The sequence below is a fragment of the Neoarius graeffei genome, chromosome 1 (genome assembly GCF_027579695.1).
Source record: "Neoarius graeffei isolate fNeoGra1 chromosome 1, fNeoGra1.pri, whole genome shotgun sequence".
NCBI classification, from domain to species: domain Eukaryota; kingdom Metazoa; phylum Chordata; class Actinopteri; order Siluriformes; family Ariidae; genus Neoarius; species Neoarius graeffei.
The window spans coordinates 18,909,130-18,923,126 of record NC_083569.1 but is presented as its reverse complement, the minus strand read 5'-3'; the positions used below and the strand labels follow the sequence as shown (position 1 = coordinate 18,923,126).

Here is a 13,997-nt window from a genome sequence, read left to right as displayed (position 1 = left end):
CAATGCTGAAACCCGGAATTGAACCAGGGACCTTTAGATCTTCAGTCTAACGCTCTCCCTACTGAGCTATTTCAGCACACCCACTTCAAGTAGGTCATCCAAGCAGTTGGATACAACCTTTGGTCCTTGTCAAATATATGCATTAAGCAGAAATTTGTTTTTGCGATCACATTACATTACATGACAGGCATTTAGCAGACACACTTAGCCAGAGAAGTGCAAAAGTCAGCTACAAGAAGTGCTGAACTTCTAGAAGACAACTTGTAAGCACTTACATTCAAACTACACTAGTGCCGCTTTTCCACTACAAACGCGGCTGAGCCGTGCCGTGCCGAGTCGAGCTGAGTCGAGCTGAGCAGGGCTGTTGGAGTTGCATTTTGACTACAACCACGCTGAACCGTGCTGGCTGGAAGTGGGTGGACACATTGGGTGGAGTTAGCGAAAGTGGGTGGACGTCATGTGATGTCGTTAAGCAGCGCAAACAGTGACATCAGTGACAGTGGCGGAACAAGTCAGAGCCGGGCCGGGGGCGGGGCAAATGACCGGGCCCTTTATTAAAGCTTATCATAACATAATTTTAGGCTACAAAATGTCCGCAACTGCGGTGTTTACCAATTTCAACACTACCGGGTGCAACTATGTTATTTAGTACATCAAGTCCTTCAAACGAACATGTAACTCAGAAACAAAAAACATTAGGATACTGTACATGGCTCATAATAAAACATCAATAGCCTATACTGCGCACATTATTTGAAGGGCATACGAATGAGCGCTCAGAGGTTGCAACGGTGACAGGAAGAGTCAGAAATAAAAGGAGGGCGGTGCAAACCTCACTGAATGCACTGTGTTTACCAATTTCAACACTACGGGGTGCAACTTTATTTTGTACATTAAGTCCTTCAAACGAACATGTAACTCAGAAACAAAAAAACATTAGGCGACATACTGTACATGGCTCATAATAAAACATCAATAGCCTACTGCGCGCATTATTTGAAGGGCATACGACGAGCCTTACGCTCCGCGAACTCGTCCACGATGCTCTGTATGTCACTGATTCAGTGAGCTTTTAAGCGGTAGTCTCACGACCCGAATAGTAAACAATAAACATGGAGGACATGGAGTCGTTAGTGTTGCTGGTCTTGGTGCTGTGGCTTGTTGTCACCGACAACGCCAACAGATACTGGCAAGAGCGTATAGATGAGGCGAGGCGCATAAGGCTTCAGAAATTCTCGTAATAAGTAATTATTCTTCTTCCGGGTTTGCGGTGTTTACAGATCCCAGCGCGCTCGCGGGGCATGTGTGGGCATGTGAGGACACTCCTCCTCACCAATCAGTGCACAGGGGAGTGTCTGCTCACGCCCCCAACCTCACTCGGCACGGCTTGGCTCGCTTCAGCCCCACTCCAAAACGGTGCGAGTTTTAGGGGCTAAGCAGGGCTGAAACGAGCTGAGTCGTGCTGGTTTTTGGTAGTCGAAACGCGAGCCGTGTCGGGCTGAAGTGAGCTGAAGCGAGCTGAAGTGAGCTGAAAAAGGGTAGTGGAAAAGGGCCATAAATGTGCTCCAATTAGGGTAACAGCCAGAGAAACATTGCAGTGCTCACAGGAGACACAAAATTCAAATACACAGATGAGACTGCCTCAAAGACAAGCACTTATGAATCTCTTAAAAATCAGTGCTCTTCTTTGAATTTAGAAGAACAACTTTATTCATCACACACTTGTGAAATTCCTCTCTGCAGTTAACCCATCCGAAGCAGTGAACACAAACCTGAGCAATGAGCACACACACAGAGCAGTGGGCAGCCATGCTAACAGCACCCAGGGAGCAGTTGGGAGTTAGGTGCCTCGCTCAAGGGCACCTCAGCCCAAGGTCATCCCATATTAAACTAAGTGCATGTCTTTGAACTGTGGGGGAAGCCAGAGCACCCTGAGAACCCATACAGAACATGCAAAATCCACACAGAAGGGCCCCCACCAACCCAGAACCTTCTTGCTATGAGGCAACTGTGCTAACCACTTACACCACAATTAACCTAACTGCACCTCATTTTGAAAGTAACTTTACTTTAATCAACTGTAAAATGTATCTTTAGTTGCTTGAATCACTCAAAAATAGAGTATTTTCACGTGTCATCATCAAACTGGAAGCCGGCCATATTGGAGGCATTGGACACATCAAATCACAAAATATTGATTTGAACTTTGGCTAGGCTGCGGTTAAACCTTTCTTCAAAATACCTTGCGTATGAGTTTGGCGTATCACAAGACAAATAGCATGTGTAAGGTGTGATGGAGTGCCCATCACTATAATTGAGTATGTGCTCTCACTGCCATACCAATGAGCCTGGCACTTTGGTGCTGTGGTCAGGTTAGCCATTGAGATTTTCTGAAGAAAGCAAAAGTAACATGAACCTGCTTTCCTCCACACATCTCATGCAACCATCTCAAACGTTGAGCAGGATTCTGCAGACATGAAAAGTCAAACCATTGAAAGATATGATGAAATTCCAGTAGCACATAAACACTTTTGTGTGGGTCGTCTGGCTTGTTGGTCTCAGGGTACGATTCTCGCTTTGCTTGTGAGCGGTCCAAGGTTCAAATTCTGGATAAGCCCAGGGTTTACCTTAAATTGTTCACCTGTTAGAAAAAAAAAAAAATAAAGGAACCCTGAGCTGCTGGCTGCATTGTTCTTAAAGTGCTAGTCTCATGAAAATTACATCAAAAAATCTCTGGCTTTCTGTGTGTGATGTGCTCAAATAGGTTGTTAAGTTATAGGGCCAGTGGCGCAATGGATAATGTGTCTGATTACAGCTCAGAAGATTCTAGGTTTGATTCCTGGCTGGCTGGCTGGCTGGCTGGCTGGCTTGAAAATTTTAAAGGGTGACATAGTGGTTAGCACTGTTGCCTTACAGCAAGAAGGTTCTGGGTTCGAGCCCAGTGGCTGGCGTGGGCCTTTCTGTGTGGAGTTTGCATGTTCTCCCTGTGTCTGCGTGGGTTTCCTCCGGGTGTTCCGGTTACCCCCACAGTTCAAAGACATGCAGTTAGGTTAACATAGGGCGGCCTTGGGCTGAAGTGCCCTTGAGTAGGGGGGGTTGTTATTTTAAGAATTTTGACTTTTCCATGTTTTACCCCCCTAGAAATATGGAGATGGTCCATCTATGTGGGAAAATGTCAAATTTTATTAAATTGAACCTTGCTAACCCCCCTGATTTGATTAAAAATCTAATCAGAAATGTTCTGTAACCAGATGATTTATTATATATGGTTTATTTAATATTCCTCCTCCGAGTAACTATTTGACTTGCAGTAAACTATCAGACTTTTCTCACAAACTAACACACACAAGTTAGAGAGATTATTATATTCCTTACACCAGCGGTCCCCAACCTTTTTTGCGGCACGGACCGGTTTGATGTCAGACAATATTTTCACGGACCAGCCTTTAAGGTGTGGTGGATAAACTGTGGTATTTTCTAAATATAGTAATAAACGTGAATCCACTGTGTACTCGTATGCAACTTTATTAGCAGCATCCTCGTAACATCGCGTCAGCAACATAACATGAGTAATGTCCTCTCTCCAACATTCTTGGTCGCTGAGATAAGCGTCTTGACATGCGTCAAGAGCAGAGCATGTGAGCGGAGCGGACAAATTTTGAAAAGAGCGCGGAGCGGGATTTTTTTTTTTTTCAAGGATGGGAAGGATGGAGCGAGGCAATGGCCCGCTCCAGTTTCGCCCCGTTACCGCTCACATCACGAGTCTGAAGCATGCCCAACGTGGCTTAGAATGAACGACAGCGGTGTTTGTTTGCCACCTGCGCTCCGCCTGCTCATGATGCGTTTAGAGGCGGCTCGGAAAAACGCGTTTCCACGTGTTAAAAATTAATTAAGTGGTTGTAATGGCTGTAAAAAGTGCGGGGGACAGAGGGCAGAGATACGGGAAGTGCTCCGCGTCTGCTACGCGCATGCGTGCACATATTTTTTGAGCGAGCGCGGAGTGGAGCGGGATGCAATCTTGGTGGAGCGCTGAGCGGTAACGGGCGAAGCGGCATGGTGCGACATTGAGGGGGGATCGAGCGGAGCGACCACCTCCGTGAGCAAGGACCGAAATTCTCTCCGCTCCACTCTGCTCACATGCTCTGGTCAAGCTTGAGTTATAGACGAATGTAACGGAGAGAATCCGGTCATTTTTCAAAATCAAACATCGTTCAGACTCAGATAATGAATGAAACGCAAATAGTGCAGGTTATTTATTCTTTCTGTGTGGCCCGGTACCAAATGACCCACGGACCGGTACCGGTCCGCGGCCTGGGGGTTGGGGGCCGCTGCCTTACACCATTAGCCGAATGGGTCATTTCTGCCCACATTAACATTTCTGAAAACATGAAGACTTTTTCTTTTCTGCTCATTTGTACTTTAACACATTTAATGACATTTTGAGCGCATCTGTCTGTTTTTAACACTCATCAGATTATCTACAGTGTTTGTATCCATTGTAGCTTTAATACTCACACAGTAATGTGCTAATGCTAACAGCTAATTAGCTTAGCAACCGGATCTGACTTTTCTGACTAGCCGCTAACTTTAGGCTCATTATCATGGATATAAACCAATTCGCCCAACAGTAAGGAACAGGTCGCTTTGAGCAAAAACCCTCTGAACGCTGTTAACTCTATTCCTGAGAGCGTTTCCACCTGTTCACTGCTATTTTTGACCCTTTTTGTAATAATGAGGTGTTTAAAGCGCTTGTTGTTGAAGTGAAAAGGAAAACTGAGAGTTCATTGCTGCCGGTGGGGAATAAACCCAGTGGTGCTGCAGGAATAACCGCTGTGTCAGAGTCGCTGCTGGGATCCTGATCTCGCCGCTGCTACAAATGAATGTTTTTTTGGGAAAAAATTCTAAAGATTTAAACACAAACACCTTTCAATTTTCGCGAGGTAGGTAGGGAAATCATGAATATTCATGAGGAAAGTGCCGCCTGATTGGCCGGTGAAGTCTTTCTGTTCCACCGCGTTGCTTTATGAAGAAGCGGTTTTGTTTGGTTCCGAACCCATCAGTCCGAGTCCAATAATTATTCTACCATCAGGAAAAGCAGCACAGAATTTACTGCGATTGGTTTCAAATGCATTTTGTTGTGGTTCATGGATTATTATCCGTGAATAAAGTTGGACTTTTCTTCAAAAGGAGTGAAATAAAAGATTTGTACAAAACACAGGTTTATGCCCCAAACCAGCATTATGTAATAATTAATTTACTGTGTTTTGATCCAATCCTATAATTAGCCTCTGATCAGGAAAAGGAGCACAGAATTTACTGCGATTGGTTTCAAATGATTATAATTTCATTTTCAGTCAGACTTCAGATGAGCATTTTAGACGGATTTATTTTTGAATATGTAGTTTTCACATTTTCATAACAGGCTTATTAAATAAATATACAGCAATAATGTTCCAACAAATATTTTAATGAGTCTGATTTTTTACTTTGACAGAGTTACTGACACACCAAAGATCATTGCATCAGACAAAATAAATAAACGCACACATACATACATACATAGGTGAGGTGGCCGAGAGGTTAAGGCGATGGACTGCTAATCCATTGTGCTCTGCATGCGTGGGTTTGAGTCCCACCCTCGTCGCATGCCTGCTGTTTTGGGCGGTGTTGTGGTTAGCATGGTCGCCTCACAGCAAGAAGGTTCTGGGTTGAACCCAGCGGCTGGCGAGGGCCTTTCTGTGTAGAGTTTGCATGTTCTCCCTGTGTCTGCGTGGGTTTCCTCTGGTTTCCCCCACAATCCAAAAAGATGCAGTTAGGTTGACATGGGGCGGCCTTGGGCTGAGGTGCCCTTGAGCAAGGTACTGAACCCTTGGCTGCTCACTGGGTGTATGTGCGTGTTCACTGCTTCAGATGGGTTATTTCAGTGTGGATGTGCATATGACAAATAAAGGTTTAAAAATAAGTATTAACATAGAGTATATAAAATGCAATTTTAACAAACAAAGGTTTAGGAAAAATGTAAACACCTGTAACTGAATTCATGACACTTTTTCTCGTTATCTGTGCAAAGATCTGTACTATTAATTCAGATTTATTCCCTTTGCAGACTTTTTAATTCAAATCAATGTCTTTAAGTGTCAGATAGAAACACATCCTGGCTGATCGCTTCGTCAGGGGGAAATGGGGGAACTGTCCTTAAACTGCTCACACACACAAAATACATTATGATTTAATGCTGTGACAAAATACAGACAGACAATAATCATCAATTATTGGTCGATAGTGATGGCCGTCTGAAGCTGAGGCTCCAAAACGCGTGCCGAGTATAACCTTCCTCTAGTGTTCGGGTCGGCACCGACCCGTTTTTAGGTTTAGCATGCATAAAAGTACTACATAAATTTGTTTATTGCATCAAGACTTTTTGACTTTGTCAGGAACTTCTATTTAAACAAAATAAAATCCAAAAAAATAATTTTACTAAATTATAAAATGCTCTGGTGAAAATTGTGACCTTTGTGTTGTTAGGGTCAATTTCGACCCAATTAAAATATAAGATTATAAAACAATAAATGCCAAAACTGAAATCATAAACACACAATCAGCCAACAGCCTACAGCCAGCTCTTCCTGCAACCACTTAAGCTTCAGTCAGGGGCTTTTCTCTTTGCCTGCTTGACAGAACAAACAAAGACAGACATGTCCAGGCATGTAAGGCCAATTGAGTTTAGAGTTGGTGACTTGCAGAGTACACATCTCCAATTTGCAGCATGCAACAATGAGAAGAGGACTGAATGTAAGCCAAGCTCTGCATCATATATTTGCTGATAATGAGGCAGAGGACACACAGCAGTATAGCGATGGAGGTGAGCAGGTCTCTGAGGAGGAAGATGATGTGGTGTATCAACCGGAAGACACAGACACATCTGAGCAGTCTGATGAGGAGGTCACCGGTGCTGAAGCTGCTCCTGCTGAAACATTCAGATCCAAAAGTGGCAACATCTGTTGGAGCTCAGCACCTCCTGATGTACATGGCAGGACAGCTGCTGCAAATGTCATCAAAATGACCCCTGGGATCACAAGGTTTACTGTGACGAGAGTAAGTGACATCAAGTCATGTTTTGATCTGTTTATGCCATTGTCACTAAAAAAAAGTCATAATTGCTATGACTAACCTTGAAGGGAAAAAAGTCCATGGCAACATGTGGAATGACATTGATGAGGAATGCCTGGATGCCTACATTAGTGTTCTTCTCCTTGCTGGAGTGTACAGATCCAGCAATGAGGCCACTGATAGTCTCCGGGACGCATCGGCACGCAGGAATATTTTCCGGGCAACAATGTCACTTCAGACCTTTCGAATGATATCAAGAGTCCTCAGATTTGACAACAGAGACACCAGAGCAAAATCTGACAAGCTTGCTCCCATCAGGGATGTCTGGGAGAGATGGGTGCAACTCCTTCCACTGATGTTCAACCCAGGGCCAGAGGTGACAATAGATGAACGTTTTCTCCCTTTCCATGGAAAATGCCCGTTCCAGCAATACATGCCCAGTAAGCCAGGCAAATATGGCATAAAAATCTGGGCATGCCTGGATGCCTACATTGGTGTTCTTCTCCTTGCTGGAGTGTACAGATCCAGCAATGAGGCCACTGATAGTCAACAGATAAAAAAAGACTTGTTTTTTGCCCTTTTCTTGAAGTAAATATATATGGGTCGAAATTGACCCGAAACACCATAGATGTTACTATAGTTGATAATATTAAAATTAAAATCTTTTTTTTTTTTTGAACATTTAAGAGATGTGATCTAATACCCTTCAGTAATAGTCAGGTAACAGAACAACCTTTTATTTGTTTACATTATTCTCTTGAGGTTCATTTGACCCCTTTTTTTTATATTGAAAACGAGGGGTATGCTGTTAAAAGAAAGGCCCAGGGGGCCACAACAAAAATATTAAAACCAATCTTTTCATGGATAAGGGAGCCTACCAAGGTAACCAAGAAGTAAGAAACAAATTGGATGATAAATAATGGTTTTTAGGGTATTTTATGGCTGATTTAAGACACGGGTCAAAACCGACCCGTTAACATCAGAGATAGTAACAGAAAGCTAACACCAGAGGAAGGATAAGGGTGTGTGGCAGATGAAGCCCAGCCTCGAGGCATGGCTCGTTCGGAAGAAAACCACGTGACCGATGAAACACGAGGCCTCGGTTTGTTTGGTTCCTGTCAGAGTTTCATCCTGAGAGTCGAGTCCCGGATAAAAGCGGGCAAAAGAGCCGCCACTTTGTGGGTTGGAGAGAATATCGGAGAGAATATTTCTTTTCTTTCAAACTTTTTTTTTTGGAAAATGTTATACTGTATATCAATCCAACATTTGCAGTTTGTATTATTAAGTAGTAGTGATTGTGTTATCAAATAATATTAGTGCACTGACTGTAGTAGTGGTAATGCCCTCCCACACACACACACACACACACTTTTTTTTCTTTATTTCTTTTCTTGTCTTTATTCTAAAATGGAGCCTGTACACAAGAGGAAATATTCACTGATGTGGGAACATTTTGAAATGGTTCCTCTCAACAAGTTCTGTACAGTGGCATGCAAAAGTTTGGGCACCCTTACTGAAAATGTCTGTTACTGTGAATAGTTAAGTGAGCAGAAGATGAACTGATCACCAAAAGGCATAAAGGTAAAGACGACACATTTCAGTGTTTTCTGCAAGATTTATGTATTATTTTTGTTTTGTACAATTGGAGAGTGAAAAAAGAAAAGGAACACCATGCGAAAGTTTGGGCACCCCAATACATTTGAGTTCTTAGGTAACTTTACCAAGGTTCCAGACCTTAATTAGCTTATTGAGCTGTGGCTTGTTCAAATTCTTCGTTAGGAAAGGTCAGATGATGCAACTTTCAAAGCTGTATAAATTCTCTGACTCCTCAAACTTGTCCCTAAAATCAACAGCCATGGGCTCCTCTAAGCAACTCCCTAGCATTCTGAATAATAAAATAATTGATGCTCACAAAGCAGGAGAAGGCTACAAGAACGTAGCAAAGTGTTTTCAGGTAGCTGTTTCCTCAGATCGTAATGTTATTAAGAAATGGCAGTTAACAGAAACAGTGGAGATCAAGGTGAGGTCTGGAAGATGAAGAAAACATATTGCATATTCATGGTTGAAGGTGAAGTGCTCGCTGTGCCAGAAGGAACGAGTGTATAACAAGAACACATCATCAGTGCTGAGGCATTATAGAGCTTTTCATGAGAATGAGTAGCCTGCCAACAGACCAGGGACAAGCAAAAGTAAGAATCTTTTTTTCTGTTTCAATTGTGTCATCAAAATCAAACTGAAAGATATAATCTTTGTGTTATAGATTCCAGAAAACCAATGATAGATGAGGTCTTGGTTAATCATCATCTTCTTTCACCTGCTCCCATTAGGGGTCGACACAGCAGATCTGTTCCACATATTTAATTTGGCATAGGTTTTATACCGGATGCCCTTCCTGATACAACCATCCCCAATCTATCCAGGTTTGGGATCAGTACTAAGTAGGCACTGGCTTGTGCAACCCCAGTGGCTGGGTATTTTACCTAATCTGCATGTCTTTGAACTGTGGGGGAAACCGAAGCACCCAGAGGAAACCCACACAGACACGGGGAGAACATGCAAACTCCACACAGAAAGGCCCCCATTGGCCGTGAGGTTCGAACCCAGAACCTTCTTGCTTGAGGTGACAGTGCTAACCCCTGCAGGTTAATATGATTATTAAAGACACCCAGCCATTGTGAATGGTGGAAGATGTGGGCTTTAGGGAGCTCATGCACATATTGGAACCCACTTGTGTTCTCCCTACTAGGAAGGTGTGTATTTAGTATAGTAGTTAATTAATTCATAAAAAGCAATTAATATAAACATTTAACAATCTATTTCCACATCATTAGACATTAAAGGCCATGTTAGCCGAGAAATATCAAGAAGCCAAGGAAAAAGCCCAAGCAACACTGCAGAATGTAGTCACAGTCACCTTTGATATGTGGACATCCATGAATACAGAGGCTGACCTTGCAGTAACCTGCCATGTCATTGAGGACAATAACACATCATGCCACTTCATTGATGATATGACAATGACTGGGGAAGCCATGGCCTAATGGTTAGAGAAGCAGCTTTGCGACCAAAAGGTTTGATTCCCTGGACCTACAGTGTTCTTGGCTGAAGTGCTCTTGAGCAAGGCCCATAACTCTCAACTGCTCCCCAGGCTGCTCTGGGTATGTTGTATGTAGCTCTGGATAAGAGTGTCTGCTAAATGCCATTAATGTAATGACATGCGTACCAAATCCAGAAAAAATATATCTTTTTTCTGGACAAGTACTATGGCAAAAGAGAGACTGTGCCAGGTAAGCAAATGGGGAGGCAGAGTGTAAAGATGATTAGAGAAGTAGATACATGCAGGAACAGCATCTTCCACATGCTGGAACACCCTTATAAAGAGAGAGAACCAGTGGGAGCAGCCCTGACATCTTTAAAGACAGACATCTTCCCAGTTAATGCCCATAAATATGATGCTATTGGAAATAGTTTACATGTTCTGGCCCCAATCCACCAGGCTACTGTGGAGCTATCCGAGAAGAAAAGGGTGTCTGCTTCAAAGGTCATACCCTTGCTAAAAAATGCTACAGCACTCTATATTGAGTGTGTCAGAGAGAAGAAAAAATGATGCAGCAAAGCAGCTGGGTTATAACCTAGTACAATGTATAAGGGAAAATCTGTCTACAATGGAGTCACCTAGTGTGATGACAACGGCCACCATGCTTGAGCCAAGGTTTAAAACCACTGGGTTCCTCAGCCAAAATAAGATGCATGAAGCAGTAAAGTGACTGAAAGTAGAGTGTGCTAATATAATTATAATTGCTGAATCTTTCAGATCTAGTGAGCCCTTAGTCCAGCTGCCAGCCTCCTCTGAAACAGTTGGGGATGCAAACAGCTGCAGTAAGAATGGAATGATTCTGTTCATTTGTTTTGTCATACAAAAGATATCTAATAAAATATCTACTAAAGATATTTTTAAAAGTAATGTTGTAATGTGAAGTATTTTAACCACTCTTCAAGTGTTTTAGATATATTCCTTCCATGACTTGTGGCATCTGCTGGACACCACAGTGAATCAGAGCAGAAGAAGCTCAAATGCCACTGCTGATGCCACAATAGAAGTGGAACGTTACTTGGGAGAAGCCAACCTTCCAAGAATTGAGAATCCACTTGTATATTGGAGTAAACAAAAATATGTGTACCCCCACCTCTACCAGCTGGCACTTCAGTTTTATGTTCACCAGCATCCTCAATACCATGTGAGAAAGTGTTCTACAAGGCTGGGGAGGGAATTTCTAAGAAAAGGAATCACCTAAATCCAAACACAGTGAAAAAAAAAATCTGTTCCAAAACAAAAATCAATAAAGGTTCCCCTAAAAGTTACTCTGTGCACTGCACGGCTGCAGTAGCACTCACAGTCCCATCACACAAGCACTGAACACAAACACAAATGTTACCCCCTTTATGTTTATGTACACCTTTTTATAGTGCAGACACAATTATACTGACCATAAATCCATAGAAAGAGACAAACTGTGTGTGTGTGTGTGTGTGAGAGAGAATTTAAAAAAAAGCGTTGACACCAAATAACATTCAGGCACATAAAAAAAAAATATTACATCACAGTTATTTTAAAATGGAACACTGTGCAAATTCCTGTCCATGCAAATAATAATGTAAAGTGGCAGAACATTGATGTGATGTAGAAATTAAAACATGCTGCACATTTCTGTTAGCAGTAGGCAGCGAGTGAAGTCTGCTGAATGAGACTCAGAGTAATGAACCTCTTAGTGAATCACAACTCGAAATGGGGCTTCATCTGCCATGCCCTCTTATTCTCGATACACACTTCAGAGCCTCATTTGGCCATCACTATTGGACAAGGTTGAACAAAATATCGTGATTTGTTAGTGGCAAGCAAGCAATTAATTATTTGTTGATGCCAAAAGCAGAGGCAAATATTTGTTTGCAAGACACTAATAATTCACGATATTTTGTGAAAACTGAGTTCAATAATCATTTTATCATTCATTTTTTTGAAATACTGATTATAAAGTTTGTGTGACAATTCAAACGATAACAAGTAAATTGACGCACGTTAACAAAAGTGTGATGTACCTGCGCATGAGCAGACCATTATTTGTAGGCAGTTATTTGCAGTTCGCTCAGCCAATCAAAATAGCATAAAATGATTTGAATGATAATTAACAATTATTCGAACAATTATTCAACTTTGTCTGAGTTATTATTCACCGATATTCACTGAGCTTCAGGCGGATAATTGTTTTAGGATAAATACACAGGTGATTTTTTTTTAAAAAACTCATCTAAAAAATCATTTATTTCAAACTTCAAAAGCAGCAGGCAAATGTAATGCACACAGACGTGTGTCACTTATCTATGCCGACTCACATAAAATACTTTATTTTGAAATAGATAAATAAATCACAATTCCACCTTACTTTTGAATAGTTTTAGACCAAGTTTCATTGCATCTTTAGTGTTTTAAGAACAGCAATTTTTTTCATAATCTGTAATTCTTCTTCACTTACGGTGACAAAGTGATTGGCCGCCATTTTGCCGAGTCTCTTGAGGTGATTATCGAGAAATAATCCAAGTTTTGTGACCAATCAGCGCACAATTTCTGATAATCACCTCCATATTTATACTAAAACAAAATACCCAACACACAATACATTTCTGGAGGTGCTGACTCAGTAAATATGAAATAAAAATGTCGAGAGCATATTCTAAAGAAGCATGGCTTACTGTTTTGTTCAACCATTTTTTAATGACATTGTTGTTAATTTGGGACACATTTTCACCGATTTAAGTTTTTACTTTCTCCTCAGTGACACATTTAAAAAGTCATTTATTTGTTGCATTTTTATTAATGACATAAGCAAATCAAATTTCAAGAACAGGATTTAAAAAAAAACTCCAATTTTACCATCAACATATTCTAATATTGTATAAACATTTTAGAAATTTTATATTATATATTTTCCAAATTATTTTTTTCTAAAATAATGTATGAACAGATAAAATTAAGAACAAGAAAAAAACATGAATACAAAATAAAATTTTATGAACCTGAATTTATTGAGGAATCAGCTTTACAAACAGATAAACAAACGGTGCAATTGTGACAAGGAAATTAAAACATTCATTTTCTGGTCATAATTCACTCAAGTCAAAATACACTCCCCCAGAATAAAATCCGCTTCTGGGCAATCGCTCACTTGAAAATAAACAAACAACCAATGGAAACTCAGGCATGGTTCCGGAAAGCAACGAGCAGGCCAAGAAGAGCAGTTTGGGGGGCTTGCGGTAGTTAGTTGGACAAACCCTAACATGTTGGAGGGGAATTAGCTCAAGTGGTAGCGTGCTTGCTTTGCATATAAGAGGTAGTGGTATCAATGCTCACTTTCTCCAAGACAGCAACTACCACCTTGCTTGCATTTTAGAGAGAAAAACTTTCTTGTCATCTTGCAAACCATCTGAATCATCTGCACTTTCAGCCAAGTCAAGATCAAATTTCTTTCGCCACATTCAAAACAGCAGTTAGTTGATTTGGTCATTGTTGCAAACAGTGCCAAGGTTGTGGGTTTAATCCAAATAGTGGCTGTTTTCACAGATGTGCTGTTTTGAATGTGGCAAAAGAAATTTGATCTTGACTGAAAGTGCAGATGATTCGCAACATGACAAGAAAGTTTTTTCTCTCTTAAACACAAGCAAGGTAGCAGTTTTGGAGAATGTGGGCCTCAATCCCACTACCTCTTACAAGCACTCTACCACTTGAGCTAAATCCTCTGCTTTGTTTCAGGGTTTGTCCAACTAACTACCGCAAGCCCCCCAAACTGCCCTTCCTGACCTGCTCATTGCTCTCTGGAACCATGCCTGAGTTT

At 41.5% G+C, this 13,997-nt stretch overlaps 2 non-coding genes across 2 annotated transcripts; one reads left to right on the top strand and one right to left on the bottom strand.

Moving 5' to 3' along the window:
• Positions 1–3: 3 nt before the first annotated feature.
• trnaf-gaa (transfer RNA phenylalanine (anticodon GAA)) lies at positions 4–76 on the bottom strand. The gene has a single exon. It is a non-coding gene; the product is annotated as a tRNA-Phe (tRNA).
• Positions 77–5,562: 5,486 nt separating this feature from the next.
• trnas-gcu (transfer RNA serine (anticodon GCU)) lies at positions 5,563–5,644 on the top strand. Its single transcript has one exon. It is a non-coding gene; the product is annotated as a tRNA-Ser (tRNA).
• Positions 5,645–13,997: the final 8,353 nt, after the last annotated feature.